Source organism: Macaca nemestrina, chromosome 5, assembly GCF_043159975.1.
Source record: "Macaca nemestrina isolate mMacNem1 chromosome 5, mMacNem.hap1, whole genome shotgun sequence".
Taxonomy (NCBI): domain Eukaryota; kingdom Metazoa; phylum Chordata; class Mammalia; order Primates; family Cercopithecidae; genus Macaca; species Macaca nemestrina.
The window spans coordinates 102,733,142-102,742,072 of NC_092129.1; the positions used below are offsets into that span (position 1 = coordinate 102,733,142).

The 8,931-nt window shown below is 38.8% G+C and overlaps 1 pseudogene; it reads left to right on the forward strand.

The window, feature by feature from the left end:
- The first annotated feature begins 713 nt into the window (after positions 1-713).
- On the forward strand, positions 714-1,157 carry LOC139363162 (cytochrome c pseudogene; annotated as a pseudogene).
- Positions 1,158-8,931: the final 7,774 nt, after the last annotated feature.

The following is an 8,931-nucleotide window of genomic DNA, read 5'->3' on the forward strand; positions in this document are numbered from 1 at the left end:
TAAATGTTGTCTGGAAGAGTGGTTATGAGGAGCAAATGAAGAATGTATGTGGACACCCTTAGCTGTGGCCTGGCACATAAGTGCTTAATAAGGAGAGCCAGGAATTGGCCCCAGGAGCAGTCTAGTGAGTGACATATGACTGGTTTTTGTGCTTCCACTTCACTCCCAGGAAAGGCAAGAGACCACCATACCTCTAATGTCAGCTTCTCTCTGTTATACTTTCCCTTCCCTTTCTTTCTTTTTCTTTTTCTTTTTTTTCTTTTTTGACATGGAATCTTGCTCTATCGCCCAGGCTGGAGTGCAGTGGCACAATCTTGGCTCATTGCCACCTGTGCCTCCCAGGCTCAAGCGATTCTCCTGCCCTGCCTCAGCCTCCCGAGTAGCTGGGACTACAGGCACGTGCCACCACACCCAGCTTATTTTTGTATTTTTAGTAGAGGTGGGGTTTCACCATATTGGTCAGGCTGGTCTCGAACTCCTGACCTCAAGTGATCTGCCTGCCTCGGCCTCCCAAAGTGCTAGGATTACAGGTGTGAGCCACTGTAACCAGTTCCTTCTCTTTCTTATAATGCCCCAAGATTCTCACTAGATCCAGAGATGAAGCATCCATTAAATCAAATAACCTTCATCACATTTAGGTAACCTCCTAGAGGATGAATAAAAAATCATCAATGAAGTTAGAGAGTGGGGACGTCCTGCTTCGGAGCGGGATCTTCATTGTGCCAGCGACTAAAAAGAGAATTAAATATGAGTGATGTTGAGAAAGGCAAGAAGATTTTTATTATGAAGTGTTCCCAGTGCCACACCGTTGAAAAGGGAGGCAAGCACAAGACTGGGCCAAATCTCCATGGTCTCTTTGGGCGGAAGACAGGTCAGGCCCCTGGATACTCTAACACAGCCGCCAATAAGAACAAAGGCATCACCTGGGGAGAGGATACACTGATGGAGTATTTGGAGAATCCCAAGAAGTACATCCCTGGAACAAAAATGATCTTTGTTGGCATTAAGGAGAAGGAAGAAAGGGCAGACTTGATAGCTTATCTCAAAAAAGCTACTAATGAGTAATAATTGGCCACTGCCTTATTTATTACAAAACAAATGTCTCATGACTTTTTTATGTGTACCATACTTTAATAGATCTCATACACCAGAATTCAGATCATGAATGATGACAGAATATTTTGTTGGGCAGTCCTGATTTAAAACTAAGACTGGCTTGTGGTTAAATGAGTATGTTCAGTTTTTGAATTTTAATAGTAATTCCAATTCAGTAAATGCTATCACTGTTTACCCCTTCTAAAGATATGATTAGACTTTGTTAGTAATGTTCAACTTTTCACAAAGATGGTGAGTGCCATCTTAAAACTTGCTGGAGATTGGTTTTATATTTAGATTTCTATAGCTGGTTTGTGAATGTATTTAAATTACTAGGGAAATTCCTTCACTGTCTCAGAACCAAGCAAGATTCACCTGTGTTTTGTGTTCATTCGCCTCTTAAAGGCAAGGGTTGAAGATAAATAAGGTAGCAATGTCTAGAGTTTTGGCCTTAACGATGCCAATCTAATTATAATTCCCTGTATTTAAAATGGTTCCTTTTACTTATTGAAAAGCATTTTAGTATGGTTTATGTGTAATATTAAAGATGATTCACTTCTCACATCTTACAAATCTATAAGGTCACATGCTTTTAAAATAGTAGCAAGTTAAACTTCACTCTTGAATTCTTTACAATCTAAGTCAAACTAAGTTATAATTTAGGATTGTCTTTAAACAGCCATTCAGAAACATAAATCTGTAGAACTGTGTATTTGTGATTGGGAATGGTGCTTTTGCCAACTTAAAAGGATTAAAGTAGCGGAGATATACACAAATTTTAAAATTATGTGTGATTGCAAGACTAAAGATAATTAAAAAGAAAACCACAGATCATGAAAAAAAAATCATCAATGAAGAGATGATAGATGAGAAGAACAATGAGAGATGGGAATAACTCACAGGCTGAGCCACATTTTTTCTTTAAGGACAAACATTTCAGATTGCAGATGTTTTGGTGTGGCCAGAAAATTTGAAGATTTTCATTAAAAATTTGATTTCTAGTTTTTTGGTGTGTGAGAGAAAAATTAGACCATCAGGCAAGTCTGGCCCACATTCCCTCATGGCAGTAGTCAGCTGAAGCTAAGTAGGAGCTAACAATTCAAATGAAACAAGCCCTCTTGAGGTCGGCAGGTGTCACCACTCCTTGTTGTTGCCTTCATATGCTGTCAGAGTATTGGTTTCCATTGCCATCTCCAATGCATGATTGTTTCTCTTACTCCTAGCCAACTGCACAAACTACATGCGAGGTTACCAGAAAAGATAAGGTTCGTTTGCATATCAAAAAGGGAATCCTGGAAGCAGGAGAATTGTTGGGAGAGAGAAAGTTTTAAAACTTGGAGTAGAAAGAACAGCTAAGAGACTGTTAAAATAGTTCAAGCTAGATATTATGAAGCTTCAAACCAGGCAGTAGCCATGGAGGTGGAGTTGGGGAGAGAACAGATTCCAGACATGTGTCAGGGTTCAAATTGAGTGAGCTGGTGACTGAACATAAGGAATTAGGGAAAGGGAGGATTTCAGGGCTCAAAATAAATTAAGGCTATGTACAGAGATACTTATTGCAATCATTTTTGTATAATAGCAGAAAAGAAGAAATAAAGTGAATGCCCATAAAGGGAAAATAGTTGAATACACTATGGTATATCCATACTCTGGGATATTATGTTGCTATTATCAAGAATAAATCAGAACCAAACCAGCTGCATTGTAGGGATTTCCTCAGTGTAGTTAAGTAAAATGCACCGAGGAACATATATAAGATGTTCCCATTTATAGAAAAGCAACAACCAAAGAACTTACATATGTATCTATATGTAGATATGTATACATAAATGCATATGTGTGATTATGATTATGTGAATAAAGGAGAAGGTATAGAAAATATACTGTATTTTAGAATGTGGGGGTAAGCGGAGAAGGAAAGAACTAAGGAGGAAGCAAAACATCTGTATTAAAAAATGTCATCTTGAGCTTTCAAAGAATGTATATGACTCTGTTTTATCAAACTGCATGTGTGTATATAACCATAAAAAAGATGCATGAGGTTGTCATATGGAGCTTGAGGGACTCCAACTTATTTTAATTTTCTTATATTATTATAGATTATGTATAAAATTGGCATAAAACCCCTACAATATGTGAACCTAAAGAGGCTCTTTAAAATTAAGTTTAGGGTCAGGTGCAGTGGCTCACACCTGTAATCCTGGCACTTTGGGAGGCTGAGGCGGAAAGATCACTTGAGCCTAGGAGTTCGAGGCAATAGCTTGGGCAACAAAATGAACCCTTGTCTCTGCAAATAATAAAACATTAGCTGAGCATGGTGGCATGTTGTGTAGTCCCAGCTACTCAGGAGGCTGAGGTAGGAGGATTGCTATAGCTGGGAAGTTTCATGCTGCAGAGAGCTAGGATCGCACTACTGCACTCCAGCCCAGAGCAAGACGCTGTCTCAAAAAGAAAAAAATAAGCTTATTCATTTTTTAAGCCACAATAAATCTATTTTAATATAGACACACACAAATCAAGGTATACTTTTTTTCAGCCATTTCAACATTCCTCGCACATTAGGTCTAGATCCTGCTTCAGGTATTTACCAGTTGGGTGAATTGGGGCAATTTGCTTAATCTCCCTCAGCTTGATTTTTCTTATTGGAAAAATTGGAGTGGTAATCTCAACCCTGAAAGGTGTTGTCAGGATCAAATAAAAGAATATCTAAAGTATTATAACTCTTACTATGAGAGCCCATAGTAGGCTCTCAATAAATGGCAGCTACTTTTCAAAATCACTCTCTACCCCTGCTCATGGTATCACAAGGGTGACATGATTGATGATTTCAGCCATGGCCTATAGTCCCTCCCTAACATCCACTGGAACTTCTCGGTTCAGTTCGGGGGATAATGGTCTCTTCCCCTTTTCTCTCAACTTTGATCAGTTACTTGAGGCCTGGGAATGAATTGTGGCCTGCTGTCCAGTGAGCAAGCAGCAGGGCTCACACAGTTTTTTCCTCATCCAATTTTAGCTGATCTCACTTCGTAGTTTAAAACTTAACCATCAAATTCAAAATATGTTTTCAAACCTCCTAGCCACATTTAATCTGACGAATAGAAGCCCTTATTTTTGTAAGTTTCTATAAATTTTTTTTGTTTTTGTTTGTTGGTTTGTCTAGCAAGTTTTGCCCAAAACATAAAGGAAAGGATTAAATAAATGCAGGGTTTAGATGTGATAGCATTACTAAGAGCTAGCTAACTAGCTAATGTATTTACAGAGTCGCTACTCCCTCCCTGCCCCACAAATATGATGGAAACTACTTGAACTTTTGACACAAATATGGTCAAATCACTTCAACGGAACTAAAATCACCTTATATTTGCATACTTGTTTAGTATCTGTACTTCTGAGAAAGAGATACTAAGACATTTCAGATAAAGCTGTACTATGTTGGCACTGAAATTGCCTAGAGTATTTTATTCCTAGCCAAGCAATTCCACATAGGACTAGATAAAACAGAATCATTTGATTTGCTGAGTTCTCTGTTTTATTTCTAAATATATCACCAATATTGGGAAAATGTATAAATGCATTTACAAATGTAAATCCAAATCACTTGAAAGTTCCCCTCAAAGTCTGGCTCATGGAGCACAGTACATTAAATCTCAAGTCTGTCCTAGCCCAAAGCTTTTCAAAACAAATATCAGAGAGCTGGACTTTGGGTATTTCTTGAATTGAATGGAATATTTTATTTGTGTAAGAGTTTCTGAATAGAGTTTGCTTTTTGTGTGTGTCTCTACACTTTAACCTTCTTCAAAAGGAAGAGCATTTTCAACACTGTAGAAAACAAACCTTCAGATGTGGTCACTTATGGGAAAAATTCTGTTCAATTTGGTTTACCATGATTAGTAGACAGTACTCAACATTTACTGTGTATAATGTCTGAGTCATTGGCATGTTGGATAATGCCAATTCTGCATAATTTTTTATTGTAAGTGGCTGTCCTGTGCAGTGTAGGATGCTTAGCAGCATCCCTTGCCTCTACACGCTAGATACCAATAGCACATCTTTGCACCATGCCTCACTGTCCAGCTGTTTACAATAAAAAATGTCTCCAGACATCACCAACTATCCCTTGAGAGGTAAAATCGCCTCTGGTTGAGTACCACTCACTATCCCAGACACTTTTACACAGGTCATTTTAATAACTCTTCATAACAGAGGCTATAAGAGTTTAGGTAATTTTCCCAAGGTCACATAGTAGGTAAGTGAGTGAGTTCCTGGGATTCAAATTCCAGTTGCTATAATTCCACACTTCTTTTAGAAATCATGCTGGAAAAAAAAAAAAAAAGAGAGAAGATGGTGAGAAAGCCAACTTAGGGTCAACACTTCTTAAAACAAATTTTATTCTGAGTGCCTGAGTGCTATTCCTTCCTAATACTTTTCCATATTCTCCAACACCATCCTTGTCCCCAAGATGTGCTTGTAGCTGCCACCAGCTCCCAGCCCTTCCCTCCATCAAATACCCCATTTTTCCCTGAGAGATCAAAGCTATCTGATGTGAATAAGCATTTCTGCCTTCTTCTCACAATTATTCTGGCACCCAAGCCATCCTTTACCATCCTTCTTTTTAAGCCCATCCCCTCTCTGTGTGACCTTGATTGTCCCCCTCTCCTTTCCCTCTGGCGTTGCTTCATGAATTGTCCCCATTGCAAATTATCCCTATTACAAAGCTTCAATTCTTCCCTAAGCCTGAGAACATGCTTATCCCACTGCAATGGTTAATTTTTTGTGTCAATTTGGCTAGGCCATAGTACCCAGCTATTTGGTCAAACATTATTCTAGATATTCCTGTGAAGGTACTTTTTATATGGAGTTAACATTTAAATCAGCAGACTTTGAGTAAAGCAGGTAACCCTTCCTGATATGGGTGGGCCTCATCAAATCTGTTGGAGAACTTAATAGAAAAAAGGATGACCTTCTGTAAGTAAGAAGAAATTCTGCCAGCAGACTGCCTTTGGACTTAAGCTGCTACTCTTCCCTGAGTCTCCAGCCTGCTGGCCTAGCCTGCCGATTTTGGACTTGCCAGCCTCCACAACTGCATAAGTCAATTCCTAAAAATAAATTTCTCTATCCTGTATCTACATCCTATTAGTTCATTTTCTCTGCAGAGCCCTTACTAAGAAACCTTTCCCCTAAAGCTGCTTTGCATCTAAGCTCAAATGTTCTCTTCTCCACAAAGTCAGTTCAACTAACCTCACTCCTTCCTCTGCTGGTATTGCTCTTACAGCCATCATAGGTGATGTTTGAAAAGTTGAAAAATCTGCACTATGAGGACAGGTGTATTAGTCCATTTTCATGATGCTGATAAAGACATACCTGATAAAGACACTGGGTAATTTATAAAGAAAAAGAGGTTTAGTGGACTCACAGTTCCACATGGCTGGGGAGGTCTCACAATCATGGCAGAAGGTGAAAGGTACATCTTACATGGCAGCAGGCAAGAGAGAGAATAAAAACCAAGGAAAGGGGAAACCCCTTATGAAAACATCAGGTCTCATGAGACTTCTTCACTACCAGAAGAACAGTAGGGGGGTAACCACCCCTATGATTCAATTATCTGCCACCTGGTCCCTCCTACAACACGTGGGAATTATGGAAACTACAATTCAAGATGAGATTTAGGTGGGGAGACAGCCAAACTATATCAACAAGGCCTTATTTATTTCATTTTTACATTTCCCATAGTAGCACAATAACTTGAGCATAGCAAATAATTAAACTTACTCCTTTGAAAAGTCAAATTATCCTTAAATGATGTTGAAAATAATTGAAACTGAGAAAAATGCCGCAATAAACATTTCCTTTGATATTTCTGGATGTAGATATTTGATTGTGAAATTTTCTTATTAAAAACATCTGTAATGAGAAATGTAACCCTTTTTTCTCATAAAAAATGTTTTCTGGAGTTGCAGTAAAAGAATAATGCAAATGCAGAAACCTATAGCTTATATTTACAGAACTTCAAGATCAGAGGAGGAATCATTTGCCAAATTCACATGGTGATGAACAGACAGGGCGAGTGGCAGACACTTTTTCCCTATAATGCCAAGTGTATTCATAAAAATTTAGAACATTAGGGGAAAATTGAATTAATTATGTATTTAACTAGATTTTTTTAAGTAAATAAGAAAGAAAAAGCAATAAGGTTCAGAGAAGGAAAATTTCTGATGTTAGTGAAAAACAGTTATATTGGATGGAATTTTGAGCTTTAGGCTCTTAACCAGAAAGTGAGTTTTAAAATAGAAACACATTTGTAGAGAATTATAAGCACTTTTTTAAAAATTCAGTGGGATTTACCAGTTTGTTTGTTTTTTTTTTTAAAGACAGCGTCTTGCTCTGTCACCCCAGTTGTAGAGCAGTGGTACAATCATGGCTCACTACAATCTTGACTTCCTGGGCTCAAGCAATCCTCCCACCTCAGCCTCCCAAGTAGCTGGGACCACAAGCAGGCACCACCATGCCTGGCTAACTTTTTAGTTTGTGTAGAGATGAGGTCTCGCTATGTAGCTCAGGTTGGTATCAAACCCTGGCCTCAAATAATCCCCCTACCTCAGCCTCCCAAAGTGCTGAAATTCAGACATGAGACAATGTGCCTGGTCTCACTGATGTGTTTTTTAAAAAAAGTTTTAGAAATACTCAGTGCTCTAAATTGAAGAAAGAAAAAAGTACTCACAATAACAAAATGACTACAAATCAAATCACTTTTGTTTTTATATTTGTCTCTGGCTTTACAGTCCTAATCTATATAGAGTTCTAATTTTTCCAACATTTTATTACAAAATCTCTCAAACATACATTCTTTTATCCATGTTATTTTGAAAATACCCTTCAGGCCAGGCACAGTGATTCATGCCTGTAATCCCAGCACTTTGGGAGGCCGAGGCAGGTGGATCATGAGGTCGGAAGTTCAAGACCAGCCTGGCCAAGATGGTGAAACCCCCATCTCTACTAAAAATACAAAAAAAAAAAAAAATTAGCCAGGTGTTGTGGCGGGCGCCTGTAATCCCAGCTACTCGGGAGGCTGAGGCAGAGAATTGCTTGAACCGGGAGGTGGAGGTTGCAGTGAGCCGAGATCACGCCACTGCACTCCAGCCTGGGCAACACAACGAGACTCTGTTTCAAAAAAAAAAAAAAAAAATCAAAGTAAGATGCAGATCTATACTTCATCACAACCCAGCAGGACTAATTCTAGGTATATAGGCTCATTCAACGCTCAAAAGTCAACTAATACATATAGATGGAAAATGTATTTACCCCAAAGAGTTGAAAATGTACATCCACACAAAAACCTGCACAAGAATGTTTATAGCTACTTTATTCATAATTGGTAAAAATTGAAAGCAATCCAGATATCCTCAAATTGATGAATGGATAAACAAACAGATATACCTATACAATAGCACATTATTCAGTGATAAAAAGAAATGAGCAGCTGGGCGCAGTGTCATGCCTGTAATGCCATCACTTTGAGAGGCTGAGGTGGGTGGATCACCTGAGGTCAGGCATTCAAGACTAGTCTGGCCAACATGGTGAAAACCTGTCTCTACTAAAAATACAGAAATTAGCCAGGCGTGGTAGTGTGCACCTGTAGTTCCAGCTACTCAGGACGCTAAGGCAGGAAAATCGCTTGAACCCGGGAGGCCGAGGTTGCAGTGAGCCAAGATTGTGCCACTGCACTCCAGCCTGGGCAACACAGTGAGACTTCATCTCAAAAAAAAAAAAAAAAAAGAAATGAGCTGTCAAGCCAAGACAAGACATGAAGAAATCTTAAGTGCATTTTGCTTTGTGAAA